Source organism: Nelumbo nucifera, chromosome 1 (genome assembly GCF_055504915.1).
Source record: "Nelumbo nucifera cultivar China Antique chromosome 1, China Antique-T2T, whole genome shotgun sequence".
Lineage (NCBI taxonomy): Eukaryota > Viridiplantae > Streptophyta > Magnoliopsida > Proteales > Nelumbonaceae > Nelumbo > Nelumbo nucifera.
In genome coordinates this window covers 131,979,129-131,998,348 of record NC_142649.1, presented here as the reverse complement: position 1 = coordinate 131,998,348, position 19,220 = coordinate 131,979,129, and the positions used below count along the sequence as shown (strand labels likewise).

General features: G+C 36.7%; 1 long non-coding RNA gene across 1 annotated transcript; it reads right to left on the bottom strand.

Annotated features, from left to right (window-relative positions):
- Positions 1 to 7,465: 7,465 nt before the first annotated feature.
- LOC148803837 (uncharacterized) lies at positions 7,466 to 18,532 on the bottom strand. Its single transcript, XR_016080155.1, has 2 exons — positions 11,219 to 18,532; positions 7,466 to 7,589 (listed from the first exon to the last, which is right to left on the bottom strand). It is a non-coding gene; the product is annotated as an uncharacterized LOC148803837 (long non-coding RNA).
- Between the last annotated feature and the right edge of the window lie 688 nt (positions 18,533 to 19,220).

The window sequence follows — 19,220 nt, the reverse complement described above, 5'->3', positions numbered from 1 at the left end:
GAGCCCGATCAACAATCTGTGGGGTTCAGAAGACTACAGATGCACAACTAAAGGACCCAGTTTCAGAAAACTCCCCTAAAAATGTCAAAGGAAACCATAACAAATTTCATTCCATTTCATATGACGTCCATTGAATGGGTGGTGAGATAGAACTGCAATACTGGATGCTGCCAAGGGCCCAAGGCCATCCCTACCGTCAGCATCACAAATACTTTGGACGTGTGATGGGTACCCAGTTTTGCTGTCTCGTCTGATTGTGCTGAATTTTGGCACACAAGTGATTTCTGCACTGGATCCAATTTGATAGTGGATTGTCGTCATTGTCGTCGTCGTCGTCATCATCATCGACATCCTTCTTGTATTTGGTACACATGTCAAAAGCAAATAAACTCTAGTGCTTAAAAATAGGACACCGCGCGAGGATGAGTATTAATGAGGTGGGTGACTGGTGGATGTGGATTCCAAAGGGCAGTTGGTGACTGGTTTTGAAAACCATTTTAGCTCTCTAGCAGCATTTTGAGGCATAAATTTATCTGCTAAAATAGGTTCAAGGTCGATGAAGAAATTACTTCATGGGTGTTTGCCAATTTGCATAATTTTGTTCCTTGAAACAAAACAATAACAACTGCCATATCAGGAATAAAACAATTGCGAATTAACATAAATAAACCCATTTTTGTGTGTTAAGAAATTGTCTTCCAAAGTTTAATGTGGTGGATTTAAGTGATATTAACCACTGAACCTTTATTTATTTATTTTGCTAGACCAATGGGCTACACAATGGCCAGGGAATAACCCTCTTCCAAACTTCCCAACCTGATGGTGGGATTTTACGATATGCTCGACTGCTCAAAGTTCAAAACAATGTTTTAAAAATGACTCGGAATTGGAACTGTTTTGGCCACTGGTTTCTAGGTTGATGGTTTAAAGGGTGTCAATAGTATTCGAAAATTCGATTTCGAATTCGATATTTGAAATAATCGAATCAAATTCGGATAATTCGAATATCTAATCGGTCAAATTTGGATGTCCTATTCATATGAAATAGTTTATCGGATATGACCTGATTCGATTCGATAAATATTCAAATTCGACCGATTATTTAATTCTTATGTATAATATAAAATATTTTATGCAATTTATATATAATAATTAAGTTATATAAATAATTTATATATTTATATACTTTATATCAATAATATAAATTAATTATCTAAAATAATTAATTAATCGAATTCGAATTCAAATTCAAATCGAATATCCGAATACTTAATCGGATTCGAATTCGGATTTTAATTTTTAATATCCATCGGGTATAGAATCGGATTCGGATATTGAATCTTCTAATCAGATTCGAATTCGGATATTGCCTTATCCAATTCCAATTCGATTCGTTTACACCCCTAAGTTCAAATGGATAGCCTGTTCTGACAAAAAAATTAAAATAAAAAAAAATAGTTAAAACCATTGAACAGGTCGACAGTTTAACTGTCTGAATCAACAAATCGTTGATCGATTTAATAATTTTTTGCCAAAAATCAGATTTGAGGTAAAACAAAACTAATTACTTACACAGTTCTTGGACCAAACGGTCCAACCATCTTGGTCAATGGCAATTTAAAATCATGGTTCAAAATACCCCAACGTATCGGGGTGCATAGTAGGATACAATATGTAATATTTTCTGAACCTTGCAGTAATACCATTTTGGATTCTGAGGAAATCTGTGTTCCATTAAGAGGGATTTAAGGGGGTCATTACTTTAATCATTAGGCCCCTCCTATCTTACCCAACTCTGAAACATATATCCAAAAAATAACAATAATTAATTAAATATAGTATTGTACAGTTTAAATATGCAATTTTTGTGTTGAAGTGATACTTTGAACTTTGAGCTAGCTGGGACATTGACACCAACCACTATACTGAAATGGCTTTTTTATTTTTGGAAATGGCATCTTTACAACCGTAACTCATTAATTTTCTATCATCTAAGCCTTCTCCAAACTATGCGGGGGTTAGCTACAAAATCTTGTTCTGCAATTCTAGTTGGCTACACAAATCTTTACAACCACAACTCCATAAGCAAACCCCTTAATAGTGCAAATGCAAATGTGCTCTGCCGAAATTTTTTCGTAAGGCTGTGTTTGGTTGCAGTGCATATTTATTTGCACTAGTACAAATGTGTATGGGGGTGCAACTGTAAAAAATGCAAATTCTTATTTATTTTTTTTTCCGTTTTATTTTATTCTGCTTTATGTTTTAATTTACTTTATTTGTATTGCAATCAAACAAAATAAGATAAAATTTAAAACAAAAATGGATCAGAATTTACACTCAAATCGTTTACACTGTCATGGTTTTGCTTTAGTACAAATTTATTTACATTGCAACCAAATGCAAACTAAGGCTAAGTTTGAAAAGAGTATAAATACATACAAAATAATACAAAATGCAAAGTTTTGCACTCTATATTTGCATTTTTACTCTTTCCTCAAAATATGGCAACATGTTAGTTTTCAGTCATTGAAACGCTAAATACTGGGGGTTAGGGCTGTTTAATGGGTTTAAACATTAATATCTATTCTTATTTATGCATTTTGAAATTGTCTAACTAAAAAAAAAATAGAGTATTGATTGTTAAAACTCTGAATACACAAAAATCTTGTACTGGGAGCTTTGGTATTTTGAACCGTGCACAAAAATACTTCACAGATTGAACAAAATCATTAAAAATAAATTTGGCCAAACAGCAGGATTGGACCTAAGAGAAAGGGATAAAAAAAAAAAAAAAAAAAACCTAATATGTCATAAGCTTCAGACTATGTGGCTAAAGGAATACAATGCATGTCCTACAGGTCAGGGATCTGGCCTGCTACTAGGGCACCATTTGGAAACATTAACTAAAATCCAAAAACGTTTTGTCAAAAACAGTGGGCAGCTGAGAAATTGCCTACATCTAAAATCAATTATGTGGCTTTGAAGTTGGAATCATCTGGTCCAGACATTAGCTTCAGGCTGTCTATGTTGTTTTTTTTGCCCCAATTATTCTCTTGAGTGGGCCTATTGGATGAAGTCGCTATCATCTTAACCTGCAACAATGGTCACTTTATGTGGCCCCAACCATTCCATTGGAGATGGCTTCCGACACCCATTAACCAGCCCATGGCCCCAATCCATCTCTGTCTTTTCATATATTGAGAGTCATTTTCAACTGTAGTCATTGGATTATAAAATGGAAAGTTTGTGATCTACCATGGACATTTTAAAACCCGAGCCCACCAAGTAGTATCTGGACTGAAGATCTTCACCAGGCCCACAAAATAAACCTCAGACTCAGAATTAGACCTGGAAAAATAGTCGACCCAACCCGTGAACCCGACCCTAACCCACCCTATTTAGTGACCCAACCCAAATGACTCGAAAATTTTGAATTGGATCAGTCACATCGGGCCAGAGGTTACTCACCGGGTCATCCCCCACCCCCAAAATATCTTATATCTTAATTAGCAATTATATTACTTACATGATTAATGTTGGATGATGATGATTAATCATATTGCATACATGATTAATGCTTTAATGTTATATTTTTTTTTTATTTACTGTAATTGATTATAATAAGACCCAAGGAAATGACAGAATTGGAGGCGCACTTTTCTAAGTTAAACGTTAAAGGTTCACCATCAGATGGAATATGTCTGAACTTATCATTTTGATTTTCTTTTAGGGGGCATTCTTTTTTTCGGATTTTGAGAGGGGGGAAGTTGGTCAATAGGATTTTGGTTTCCATTGACCAAAAATCCCATGTTCTTTTTTCAGATTTACGTGGGGATGATGGATACCCATCTCCTAGGTGGGTAAATAACTTTCCACTTAGGGGGAAAGTTGTCAACACTTAAATGGGACAGAAATGCCCATTTTAATAATAGATTTTTATGGCTAAATTGGCCATTGCCTTATTTACACGAGAAATAAAAGAATATGGGTAAATACACTTACCAAAGTAAGTATTTTCCAAAAAAAAACTTACCCAGGTAACTGCATTTACCTGGATAAATAACTTACTGAAAAACGAACGTGATCTTATTGTTAAAGGGTCAGAGCCTGCAGTTATGCAGGTTTAATCCCACATCTCCATTTTCTTTAATGGCTTGAATCAGTAAATCTGCATGCGCTGCATCAAAAGTGAGTGCAGTTTGAGTTCATGGATCATTTCCACCTTGACTTGAAGCATGGTTTTGAATAACAACCCGGAAATGGAACTGTTTTGACCACCTGTTCTCGGGTCAAATGGTCCAACCATTTGGTTGGAATCCCGGTTAGACAGTTATGGGTCCAAAACTGAATCTGGAGCCATGACCAGTTTCCTGGTCAATTGGTCCAACCGTCCAATCCAGTCCAGTTTTTTAAACCATGGTCTAAAGGGCAAAAAATATAAGAAAAGCATAAATTGATAGTTTAATAGCATTCCTCCCTTTAATAGGATCAGCAAATATGGTCACAGTTGATATTATAAAATTATAGAAAAAATAAAAAAAATAAATATCGGCAATAATGATACACACTAATACCCAATTTTGAGTATTGGGTGCATCGATATTTTGATCCTTGATCACAGTATTTATTGTAACCACAATATAACTTGGAGTCCAGATCTGTTTGGATCTGCTGACCATGATACATTGCTGGCCACGTGCATCCTTCTGCACATCAGGAACATTGGTTGCACTTTAAAACACCAATATTCCCAATGTATAGCTGGATACGCATGGCCAGCAATGTATTGTGGTCAGCAGATCCGGACTCAGGACTCAGATCTACTGACCACAAGGCGTTTCCCACGCCCTACCTAATATAAACATCTCCCCATGAATGACAACATCAAAGTAATAGAGATGTTCCTAATGTGTGGCTCTGGTGTCTTGTGGTAACAGTCCGAGCTCTAAAACTTGGACATTGATGATCCAACCAAATAGTAGATCACCCAGTGTTTTGAATTTAAAACAAAAAGATCATGTGCCTGCTTATTGCTGGTCATCGGAAAATACTGCAACTACTTTACCAAAAAGTGCTAGGTTTCCTACCATATAGGAACCTAGGGCTGAAGCTAGTCTTTTTTTTTTTCTTCTTTCTCTGGACAGATGCTAGAGGCCACTCGGATTGAACTATATGCAGCTTTACTCCTTTACCACCAGTTGGCCGGTTGATACTTGATACACTATCCATTAATCCACCCAGAAGTCATTTAGGAAAAAAGGAGTGAAACTGTTAGATTACTACCTTCTTGACCAAATAAGGGAAATCAGAGTAGTACCACTTCTGATAGGACAGTAAAGGAAGGACACTTTGGTATAGCAGTACCCTAAATAGTGTTCTATTGCCTTCTCATTGTTGGCGATGCTGTTCTGTCATCTATGTAGTGTTGTAAGACTTGGACCGGGAAGGAGGTTGAACCGGTGATTCAATGAACTTTCCGGGTCCTGATTCAATAACAATTTTCACAGTTGGAATGGGCTAACTCTAGCTGGCTGATCAACCAGTAAAACCACGACCTAGTGGGCATTCTAGCTTTATGTCCGGTCCAAGTCTTACAGCATTGGTCTATGGCAACCCAAAGAGAAATATGTATTACAGTATTAGTGTCTTCTTTGCAATTAGATGAAAAGATTTAGACTTTAGACAATAAGCAAAGGTGGCAACCATGAATAAATTTCTTTTATAATGTGGCAAGTTTCAGACCAGTAGCCCCTTGCCACATGGAAGAAGATGCTTTTTCCTTCATGTTTCTTTTCTCTGGAAAAAAGAATAAAAATCAAAGAAACTTCAAAACGTCTATGAGTGGGCAAATGGTGCAGTGCAAGGACCAGGGCTAACATGGCAAGAACAGTTGAACATGACCCCACCCCCCTCAAAAAAACAAAACACCCAACAGGAAAACAAACAAGAAGTTGGTGGGAGGAATGAAGAATGAAAAATAAATAAATAAATACCTCTCCAAATTCTGCTGCAGAAGAATTGAACAAATTTACCCTTCAATTAGAAATAGAAGAGCACTCAAAAACCATTTACTTTTGCTTTTTATAATACATTTTATTAGAATTCATGTCACTGAAATAACTTGTTTCATGTTTCAACTCACTGATTTACCATATAAACCCAGCATGATTTTCTTTCAATTCAATCTATAAGTTGGTTTCCATGACAATGATTTAATCGTCCAAGCCAATGAACAGAGCACCTTCATCAGTATGGATTGCTAAAAAAATCATCTGAGTGTAGAAGAAAAAAATCCTCACTATGAATTGTTTAATAACACTTACTAACAAATTTGAAGCAATTCAAAATTGATGTAATTGCTGACAATGACAAAATCTGAAAGAAACAGGATTGTATTAAAGGAGTCACGCCACATGAATGATCAACCCTGGCAGTCTAAGGTTCTCCAAAGACCGACCACAATTGATGTGATCAAAAACCAGTTTCACCAATGTGACAAGTATTTAATGGTAGAAAACAAGTTTTCCAATTCCTGTGTATTTCAGGATAATGCAAGGCTTTGGACTCAAGCTTACCAGTACTAGGATAGGAATTTGATAACAAAATAAGTTACTTCAAACCTCTTCTATTTTGAAAAAGTAATCAAACTCAAACCAAGCAGCCTCCCAATTAGGCCATGTCAAAAAAAAAATAATAATAATGGCTTAATAACTTGCAACCGCATGATGCAGATGTGCAAATTACAGGGCACAAGGGAATGTAATAGAAGTCACTATAATCAGATCAAATAGTATTCAGCCATGCTTAATCCATAAAAGCTTTGCAGTAAGCTCCAAGGAGACAATTGCAGCAGCATTTGAGGGAAATACCGCTACTAATTTGGGACCAATACTAGTATAGCATCCTTTAATTCCCCCTATCCTGTATATCTACAAAATAAATATCTGACAAGCATATACTAGAAGGTGACCTCATATTACTAAACTCAGTATACATAACGGTTTTCTACTAGAAGCAGAAGTTGTATCTGGTGCAATCTGAACAACAGTTTATTGTGACATCACATGGAAAACTGTGGACCAGAACTGTCTAGAAGAGTGAAAATTGTAATACCAGTCCTATACGATTCTTATATATATATATATACCATACAAAGCAGAATTTACATGCACATGCATGTAGAAATGGCTATAGTCATATATGCTGAAGAAAATTGGCTTCCCAATAGACTCCTCAATAAAGCAGAAAGACCTCCATGAAATATACCCCTAACCTGAATAGGTAGATACCTATCAGAAAAAATCACATTATGTGCCATGTTGCTAAAGCAGCTGGAGCTTATCATACCCCCTCACTCTTTATGGTTTTAATTGCACAATCAAGAGGACTACTGTATCTATCAAACTTTCTGAAAAAAGTAAATCAGTTATTTGAATTTGCATCCTACACTGGAAAAACTGTCACATGCATAATAATTCACTTCCTTTTACAAGCTCTGATGGACAAAGTACAAAGCTGATTACAGCTCCACCATAGGTTGCTGAAGGAATGATGAGCTGAAGCGGTGGCTTAATAATATGCACTTCTCCCTTCACAAGAAAAACACAATACAACTGTAAAGGCATATGCAAGATACCTGTATTAGAAAATTGTATGGGATAACAGTTAACAAGAATATAACTGGCAGTAACTTGTGGAAAACCTCAAGTAATTGTTTTGTTTGGGAATAAAGGCCAAAAAGAACTGAACATTCAAATCCCATCCCAACAAAAAGTTGCACCTCAGTAAAGTCCTTTGACCTCTAAAATATCATAACCATGGTTTCATTCTTTTGAATAAGAAAATTGGGAGAGATTATTTTGAAGTTGCAAGTACAGAAGTACCATAAAAATCAGGTTAGCTCAGCAGAACTATTTAAACACAGATGCACTAATAATCAATAAAAACTAGTCTCACTCCAGCACTCAATGTGTTCGAAACAAGGAGGAGCCTAATTTGACCAATGGAGGGGTAATTGCTTCTTTTCTAATGGATATCATGGTAATTGCTTATGCAACTTCAACAGGATGGCTACCGAGCTTTGTAAAGCGGGCATGTGTTGCTAAACAGTACTAACCTCATTTTGGAGGAGTCACGAATAGATTCAAAGAATCCTTTGAGCTCTAATCCCTAGGGATGAAATGGGATCTTGATCAAACCAGGAGGGAGGGATTAGATGATTTTCTGTTTTCATCTTTGTGCAGAATGTGTTGAAATCAACACTGTTCCTGATAGCACCCCTAGCACACCTAGCGGTTTGTTGACAAGGATGTAGATGTATACAGTTGCGATACAAGGTTATAGTAAAAGGACTGGAAACTTACACACTTTTAACCCTCTCTATAATAAAATCATTACTCCAAGGAAACTCAATCTCCTTTTTCCTATGAAGTGTTTTGATTGGTAAGCTAGTCTCTTTCTTTTTTTTTTTTTTGCGAAGTTTCCAAGTTTTATAATATCCAAGGGTGGACACACCCTTCATCCAGAGTAGAAATTGAACATGGAGTGAACTTTGAAGCTGAAAAAAAGTCATTTGTCTTTTAAAATCGAATGAAATACTAGGATATATAAGAAATGTATGGAAACACAATTAAATTGGATGCCGGAATATTAAGACACATTACCAGAATTCCAGTTCAAGTTAGATTAGAATCCAATCTCATATAAACATATTCTACTGCACTAAAAGACTAACAAGCAGCATAAACCAATAATATTACTATGTTTCTGACCCTTATGCGAGTGATTGCTTCACTCTTTTTTTTTCTCTTGATCAGAAAATGGTTGCTTGATCTTCCAAGTAATCTACATAAAGAATAATTCAACATAGAATAATCACTAAAAGGTGAAATAACCTGGTTCTTGTTCCACTAATTGGTGAGCTTCTTATTTCAGGATGCCTTTTTCATACTAGGCCTCCATTTTTATAGATTTCTTGTCATCCATGTGTATGTGATCAAGCAAGTGAGCTAGAGAATCTGTGTACTGTGGTCCATGCTACAGGCCTAAAGGTCTATTTCTGAAACTAAGAACTTAAATGTCGTCCACAAGCAACTCCACTCCAGGCAGGACCAACTCTTGGCAAAAAAAGTTGTGGACAAGTAGTAGCATGTGCCTCAAAAGAATCTTGCTTTTGAGAAAGAGTAACAACATACACTATATCAAATCTGAACAAAAGGTGTGCATGAGATCATGTATGAGGCTATAAAGAAAAAAAAAAAAGCTGAAGGCATCCCTCCTCCCATTCACAAACTAAGGAGGTAAAGCACTGTTACTATAAAAACAAGGCCCTTTGCCCTAATTTAGCAATCTTGTCTGCCACTAAATTTAGTTCTCTTGGAATCCTACTTCTCTGAGCTGGAATATCTCCAAGGATTCCTTAATCTTCTTAAGGAAATAAGCTAGTCCCCAAGGCCAACTACCAAAGGTCCTATTCCACCTTATTTTCTTTTGAAGAGTCACCTTCTTCTATGGAAAGTGGGTGGAAATGATGCTGCTTTATCCCCACAAGGAGTTCAACAACTTCAGCTCCATTTGGTAGGTTGCGTAAAAAAACCATAACATGTTTGCATGCACCTTGTATAGGGTCATTAATATAGTAGGACACTGCAGTTTTACTTCTTACTGGATAAATTTCTTGAGGTATTTTAAATCCAGCTCTTAACAAGGGAGTTTGATAGGTATATCAGAAAATGTAATTTCGTTCTACATATGAGATCATTAAAATAAGGTACTGGAGTTTATGTCTCCATTAAGCAGTCTATTGAGATCAGAAATGCAGCATCCATAATTCAGCACTTGCTTGTATAAAAAACATGGTTAAGTTAGCTATAACTGACATTTAATTCTAAATAGAAATCAAACTAATTGCCCTTGGTATTTTTATCTTAAAGTCCATCTCTGGTATATGTAAGTAGGGAGGAATCAGCAAGATTCAATGTGAAAAAGTCAATTGTTAGCCTGCATCTTGCCTGATAATGAATAAAATGTAAAATGCATCTATAAAGAAAAACTGAATTGATTCATGTCTCATAAGTTAAACAAATGCAAGAAGCATGCTCCTTCATTCTTCAGAATCCCAGTAGTGCAGTGTCATGCATTCCTGTACTTCATGTATTTCAGTATTGATCTTTTGAAGCTTTACTTGTCATACATATATTTCATGTAATTTAAGAGAGACACAAGGTACTAGAATAAATAATAATAAATTCAATTTCAGAGGCACAAGATAAAGTTATCTACCAAAAACGGTGGCATGACAAATTTCAAGTGTCATTGTTATAAAAATGCCTTGGGCACAGATCTAGGTGAAGAGGACAATAAGTTGCATATCATGACATCTAGCACATCAACAAGAACAAGATGAGGCTTTGTTAGTGAAGGTTCAGCTAACACTCTTTGGTGCATGCCTTTGTTGAGGCATGTCTGTCGGCAACATGCCATGATAAACAGCAGATGAAACATTTTTCTACTCCTAAATGCTGTCATTATTAGGATTTCCATTTTGTTTGGAGGAAAGCTCTTGCAATCATGACGTTGAAGGAGTAAAATTGCAAAATAGGACAGAAAAAGACCAAATCGAAAAAGGTTTACTCCAAAGGTATAATTCTTTTGGTGGACGGAAGCAATGCAGTCAGAACCATTAGTGAAGGCTACTATATCATTAGCAAGTATTTAGATCCCTGTACGTCTTGACCACATTAAGGATAGTTGCTCTCATTTACTTTCTTGTGAACTCTCAATATCTGGTGTTTGATCAATTCGATGAGTTTGAGGTTGTGGGGTAGAGTTTGTGAATTTTCGTTCATTCTTAGCCCTCATTCATAACTCTACAAGTTTATATCTCAAGCAACCATGTTCTAATTTCAATATTTGCAGTTGTTAGCCTGAAGGGCACTAGCAGTGAACAGAGTGGAATGGCAGAACAGGATTCATGTAGCTGATATAATTGGGACAAGGCTTACTTGAGTTGAGTTGAGCGAGTTGAGTTCAGTTGATTAATATAGCAAATTATATATCTCACGGCCTACTCAGTAGCTTTGTTGTTTAAACAAACAAAAGCGCTATAAGATCAGAAATGATCTAGTAAGGCAAGGAGGTGATCTGAATACAGTGAAGAAGAAACAGAAGGAGAATTAATTAAAAGAAAACAAGAAAAGGAATTAATAAGAGACCAGACCTCGATGGTGTCAAAGGATGACCTGTAATGACAGTAGCAACTCCGGCGATCATACCTGCTACATATTCCTTGTACGTGGAACGGTGAAAGTGGTCTGAGCCATTCCTTTTTTTCTTTGGGAAAAGTACGAGTAGGCCCATTGCAGAAATCTGAACACCAGGCCAGCCCATACAGAATTTACAATGACTCTCGAATTCAACTTTTGAAATTATAAGACCGATTCCCACGCCATGTAAGTGTCACACTTCTACCTATGATTTTCCTGTGACGTGGCAATCCAACTCGGATTACATGTCACAATAACATTTATTTAAAATTTTATTTTGAAATTTACCCTTAAATTGCAAAGATTTAAATGACCCTGTTAGGGCCCACGGCCATTGTTCTCTCCCGCCCTCCCTATTCTCTCTCTTTCATTCTCTCACACTCTCAACTCTCTTCTCTTTGACTGCATCTACAACTGCAACTTTCGTTCTCTCACACTTTCAACTCTCTTCTCTTCGACTGCTTCTGCAACTGCAACTGCAAGTTCTCCTCCCCAGCGTCGCTCCTCTTTCTCACCCTCATTTTCTCCTCCCTCACTCCTCCTCAGTCTCCCCAGCGGCGCTCCTCTTCTCTTACTGTTTTTCCCTGCAACTTTTCCCTTGGCCTTTGACTGACCCTTGACTGAACTTCGGCTGCTCTCCCTCTCCTTCAATGGTTTTTCCCAATGCGTTGAAGACAATCCTTACTGAAGAAGCATACTAACAGGTATTTGACAATTTCTCTGTACATAGTTCATTTTGTTTTAATTTATGAAGAAGTCCATTCAATACATTCGTTTGTTGATTCTCCTTGCATGCCTGTTGTACTAAATGGACAGTTGTTTCTAATTCACTTTTTAACATTGGTTAGTTGGTGTGGAATTACCAAATCTGAAATGGGCCAAATTCCCAAATCTAACAGTTTCGTTAAGTTAGGTATGAGTGAGGATGCATGACAATGACATGAGCTAACCTATATTGGTACCTATTTACCAGTTTAGGGAAGTAGAAGATATTTACTCTGTTTCTAATTCATTTTCTAACATTGGTCTTTTAAGGTTTGAATGAATGGATGAGAGATCCATCATATGGATAGCCAAACCCTGCAGGTAGGTAGGGCAAAATTTCAAAAAAATTTCTCTCTCTCCCATGTGGGAATCACATTCCCAGTTTTAGAAAATCTGCATTTTCAAGGATCAATCTTGAACCTAAACCAGACCAAATCTGAAACCAAAAGGTAGGAGAGGGATATACCTGATACGGAGTAACAGTAACTCCCAACGAAGGTGTTCACGCCCAAGAAAAACACCAAAGACTGCTCCCACTGAAGATGACACAACGTAGGGTTGAGCCGAATCAGTAGGTGGTTCTTCAACAAAAACCGAACTCTTCAGCAAGAATTCGATGGAGGGTGAGTGAGCACAACTTTAGATCAGTTTTTCACCAAAAACTGATATCAAGAACTCTTCTTGATCGCTCCTAGTGGTGGAGAATGAACTGGCAATGGCGGCAGCAATAGAAGGAGGCAAGAGCAGAAGATGACGTCAGTTTTACTGGAGTTGTCTTCTCTCTTGAATCTGTAATCAGAATTGAGTGAATTGGGGTTCGCCCTCCTCCTCCTTTTATAGCCTTAAAGAGAGGTCTTCCTAATCCTATTAGGAGTTTCCGAATCCAAATCTTTATTTGGATCTGGACTCTCTTTAAGAGATAAGGATAATCCCTTATCTTATCTGTAGATAAAGATCAGCCCTCCTAATCTTATTAGGAGTTTCCAAATCCAAATCTTTATTTGGATCTGGACTCTCTGAGTGGATAGGGCTTTAGGCCCATTAAGTCCATGTGCTCATTCAGCCTTCAAACTGCTGCCCAATTGGGTATCCTTGTATGGTGTGGGACCCAAACATTGATCTACACATCAGCCACATGGGTTCAGCCGAGCCTCTGTTACAAGCCCTAGTCGAATTCACTGTAAGAGACAGTGAACCCCTGAGCCCATCACCATGGGCTCTTAATGGGCCCAACACTTACACTAAGTGGCCATTGAGTCAAGCCACCTTATAAAAACCCAGGGACTGTGGGCAGATGCAAGATTAGCCCATCAGCCATTACCCTCAATGGTCTTACACTTAACCTCTCAACCCATAATGATCAAACACTGCCCGACAAGAGAGGACCTCTCCCTCGGTTGCAAGGAACAGTGTTGTACTCTCTATTCACATGGATCCCGGGAATTAAAACCTTTTGCAAACATTTTGAAACCATAATATATATGTATATCTCTATATAAATATATTTTGCAAAACAATTTTCAACAATTAAAATCGGCTGCCCGCAGCTTTGGTTTCCATCAGAGAGAGTGCATCCCTGATCATTCACTTTGTCCGACAAAGGGGCTGATCCTGTCACTATGATCACCCATTCAGATGAATTCTCGGACTACCCCAACATACCCAGGTTTTGACCCCCTCTAAGGATCTCACTGATTGGCATATCAAAGACAGCCCAATCCGACACCTAGTGCAGTATCATAATCGAGTCTAGGGGTCAGATGTAACATTCCAATTTTGCCCATCAATCTCCAAGGTCCAGGACAATACTAGAATTCCAGTCCGGTTCAGGGTTTCAAGAAAACCCACACTGCATGTATCTCAGTTCTCACCCTGGCAGCTGAGACAAGCCACCCGAACCAACTTGGCAACACATCAGTGTCAGCCTTGACAGGATAAATCTCCCCAGATCTATCCAACGGCTGTGAACATTCTAAACTAACACGAGTCTCATATGTGTCCAGTTTAAGGGTATTACACAGAAACACACCACAATAACATGAATCAAATATGTACTTTATTCATTTACAATAAATGTCATAGTGTACATCATTCTGATTGGAGCTAAGGGCATACACTGTCTCTAACATTGAATGCCCAAATTATTCATTTTCTAACATTGGTCTTTAAAGTAAAAATTATAATATACCCCACCTCAATGAATAAATGGGTTTTAATGACTGGAGTGCTGCATGAAGCATACGTTGCAAACAATATTCCATGTACTTAACAACTACATATTGCCTTCTTCAATTTAAAAATTATTCATTCCTTGTTGTGAAACCTCAAATCTTTCTCAGGCTAGACGGGACAAATCATTGTTCATTTATTAATTGTGAAGCCAAATACACTAACTTGTTTTACTATTATTAGCAGAACATTGAGGACTAGGTTGTCTCTAAAACTTAATTCATGGTGTCTTCAATCCAATTTAGATGACATAAGTATCAGTCTACAACTCTACACTATATGTCTCGTGTTCAAGCAGTACAAATACAAAGCATTAAACTTTGATCCAAGTCCCACAAGCACATGAACACACAGCAAGAAAAAGTTAAAAGAGCTGTGAAGATTTACTATGAAACCTTGCACATGTCACTTTGATTCTGAACCCACCAGGTCAATCCCAGCCTTTGACGCCCTTAAACATTAAATATTTCTGGTGTGACCCAGTTTTGAATCTGTTGAACCAGAATGCTGAGAAGAAAAAATCAACTAAATTTAAAGCGGTGCAAACTGCAAACCAGAATTAAATAAGGCCTTACCATCATTTGCCCAGAAAAGTTACAGATGACATAAAGATGATTCTTACTTCACAATTTCATACTTCTAGATTTCATCAGACAAAATTCCCAACCTGAAATCTTCAATGGTTGGGTTCATTTGATCAAAATGGTCATGACTCATGAAAGCAAAAACATGGATGAAGGGAAATTGCAAATATATGACTATAGAACAATTTTCAGTTGATTTGAAAACTGATTTATTCCCTTGAACTATCTTATTGATTTAAGATTACAGGAATACCACAAGGCTTCAAAAATCCAATAAAAGGCACCACAAATTAAGAGTAAAATCTCAAGTCAAAGGCATTGATAATTCAGATATAGTGCAAAACAACAAGTAACCTATAATATTGATCCAAGTCTATGGAACCTAACCTAAGAAAAGAATAATAGGAAAAAATCACATTAAACAAAAGGAAAAAATGTTGAGCATGCACCCAAGAACAGCCAAGAAAGTATACTTTTTAATTGTAAATTGAGAATGGAATTAGGTACTGAGGTAATAAAAGGGCCAGAAATGAAAAACACTGCTCCTCGGGCCAGCCTACCCATCAACCCCTATCCTTGGAGGTATGGCAGCTTCAGGGGCATTGCAAGTTTAACTGTTTTCAAACCAAAACAACCAATCTTTATTTCCAGTTCAGATTTTCAGTGACAGGGAGCTCTACTTCAATGTCATCATCATGATCATCCATGCTTTATCCCAACTATATGAGACCGGCTATATGAATTCCATTTTGTCAATCCATTCTATTTAAATCCATATTCACTATTGAATTATTGGTGTTTAAATCATTTCTTACTACTTCTGCCCATGTCCTTTTTTACTATCTGAGCTCTTTTACGTGTGAAAAAAAAACCATTGTTTTCATGATTGATACTCAGCAATGGGTTTTGAAGTGTGGCAGCAACTACCATCTTCCTAATAAGTAGAACAAATTACTTCTTTAACAGATCTGAAATCATAGGAGAAAAAGTAGGTTAATGGACACATCAATCTGTTGGTTAATGGGTCATATCCTAAAAGTGGTGTAAAAAATTAAACCACCAATGATTTAGTTCTGGAGGTTATAAAAAGTCACCATGACGCATTCCGAGAAAGTCATTAATAAATTAACGGGGTGTTTGACAACGTCGTTGATTTTGTTTTTGAAAAAAAAATTATAAGTAACCCTGTATAATACATTACAATGTGGAAGTATATTTCTAAACAAAGGGTGAATCAAAGAAAGAACTAGGATGTCTATTTCTAAACAAAGGGTGAACTGCCAACCAAGAATGAGCCATCCCCAGAATTTTACGTAGGATTTCTTCATTTGAAGCCTGAATCCCTTCAAATAATCTCCTGTTTCTTTCACTGCACACAGTCCATAACACTACTGAAGGAAGTATGCTCCATGCTACCTTTCCAGCTCTACTTAAACCTTCTAGATGCCATGTCTCAATGAGACCCTTCACTGCTGCTAGGAAGCACCATTTGGCATCAAAAACACCTAATATCCTTAGCCAACTCCAATGAGTAAATTCAGTTCTCATTGAATCAGTAAGTGACCAGAAGACTCCACATTACCATTGCATAAGAGGCAATCCAAATCTTCCACCTGTAGACCTATTTTGACTAGATTCTACTTTGTTAGGATCTTGTCCAGTACTGTTAACCAGAAGACTCCACCTTCTCAGGCCTGATTTAGAATTCAAGCATGGTGGGTTGGTTAGGGCTGATCTTGATGGCATAAGCCATGGAGTTTAGTATGTAAATGAAAAGGACTAACTTCAATTCCACAAGTATTAAGATGATCTTATTCCTGGAAAGAACCAAATAATTTTGAAGTATTTGACACTATGCATATTATTAAGCTTGTGATATAATTAGGAGCAGGACATTATAATTTAATTCTAATGCTATTTTTTTCTCACTGTATGGTCATTTGTTCTTAGTACCTAAGTCTAACTAACCTCCTTAAGGGTCTGTTTGATTGCTGAGAAAATTGGACTGAGAAAGGATGGGATGAGAAATGTTGGGATGAGAAGAGGAAAATTTATTTTCTCAGTTAGTTATAATGTTTTGTTTGCTGAGAAATTTTTTGTGAGAAAATCCACTTTCTAGTGTTTGTTTTGCAAGAAAATTTATAGGAGAAAAATCATGCTAAACTAAAAAAATGCATGTAATTTACTTTTATGACAACTTGCACCCCCCAAATGTATGACACATATGATTGAACTTGCCATGTGGCATGATAGTTTTATTAAACTGTAGGTTCTGCCTCAATAATAGGTTCAGTAAAACTGTAGAATAAAGTGGATACAAGAGCAAAGGTAAGTAGACAAGAATCCAAATGAGAACTTCAAGGAACCATTTAGTCTAAAATGTATCCTATAAAGTAATACCATAAAAAACAATAAGAGACTACATTTTCATTGCCAAGAGGTACTTATGGCAAACATACTCAATTATGCAACAATATAGCACATCGATAGAGGAATTCCAAAAAAATGAAGACTTTCTATGTTTCTATGCCCTTCTATGGCATTAACTACTGAAAATACGAAGTCAGTTAAAAACTGACTTGTGTTTATAAATACAGGTGATTGCACCCTTGAGAAAAATATAAATAATAAGAGAGACTCCTCCATCAAATATCATAAAAATCAAAAGACAGACTCATGAAATGCTTATGAAGCTTGGCCTTAAACAACATGTAAAGAAGGATTAGGCATGTCTATCATGCAAATAACAGTAACAGCTTATTAAAAACCAAAAAGAAAGACATTCTTAGGTCAGGACAAAGCCCACACACACTTTCCAACTAAACTCAGCCATAATCCCAACCATGTAGGATCGTCTATATGAATCATGTCCTGTCACTCTGCTCTATCAAGAACCTCCACCAGCATTCTGAATCAAATATATGAATAGAATCTTGACAAAGTAGAAAGAACCTTGTCTATACATGACTGGCGCTGACCAATCAAGCCCGATGCATTGCAAATGCAAATAAGATGAATATTAAAAAGACAAAAAGACATAAGAAACCTGTAACAAAGAACTGCAACCAATGCACATTATAATATTCTGAGAAAACGACAACAGAAAACTACAGAATTGACAGGGAAGCCAAGAGAAGGGTTGAATATATGGCCCTGCAGCAATTAGATGTAATAATTGCAGAGATTATTCCCAATTAGCTTTAACAGGAACATGATCAGTCCAAATGACAGAACTCCAAAGCTCTTCATAGAAGAAGAGAAGGAGCAATCAAGAGCCCACATCAGACTCTAAAGGCTAATGGAAAGAACAGAAAGACAAAAAGTAGAGGAATGAAAGTAGAGCCCATATCAGTATTTTGGGTACTGATATCATCACTGGCAACGCCATTTAACCAACAAAAATTCCAAAGCACTTTATGCTCCACTGATATCAGATACTATCCAATTTGAATCCACCAAACTGCTCGAGGATCTCTCTAGTAGATCTAGTAGATCCAAAAGAAAGCCAAAACAATGACATTAGAACACACTTCGCTGAGCAAGAACCATGGACCGAAAAACAACATAAAAAAGGGTAGAACAGGACCGCTAGAGAGAGAGATTGATGGATCTTGTGTTAACTTTCACAGAGATGGCCGTTGGATTGCTACTTCGAAGGGAATGGAGGTTGTCAACGTCTTGCTCCGACAAACTCGAGATATTTTGTTAGTTTTTTCTTTTCTCACCGGGGGTCGCACGTGCGATCCTGCTCACTTAATTTTGGGAATCCGCGTCCCTCTTGTTTTTCATCCCAAAACATTGTTTACCCGTAAACAAACACAAGAAATGAAGAATCATTTAGGAATATTCTATTTTCTTATCCCTTTATCAGCAATCAAACAGATCCTAATGGAAAGTTCTTATTGTTAAATGCTTCAAATTAAGTCTTAAGGTTAATAATATAAACATATGCAAACTTCTCTTTTTGAGACTATTCCCTTTGACTAACTAGAAGCTCCACTCAAAGGCCTAGGCTGAGGACCTAGGCTAGATGCTATATAGAAGTTTTTTAAATTATTTGATAGAATACGTGCCGCTACTTTTTTGATAGATTATCCTTGTCACTTCAATTGAATAAGTTGACTCAAAGGCCAGAAAACAAAAGAAAAATCTCCTTTCAAGTGATCTGGGAAACACCATTTTCTGAACTATTTTTACATTAGAAGTGGGTGAATTTAAAGTTGAACAGATTTCTATAACCTATCTAATGCACTGATTCAAATAGTTAAAGAGCTACTAATATCCACCACTAGATAAACCTATTCAATATATCAATTCAATGAGTTTAAGAGCTAGTAAATTCTATCAAACTTGTACCATTCATTCATATATATTAGCA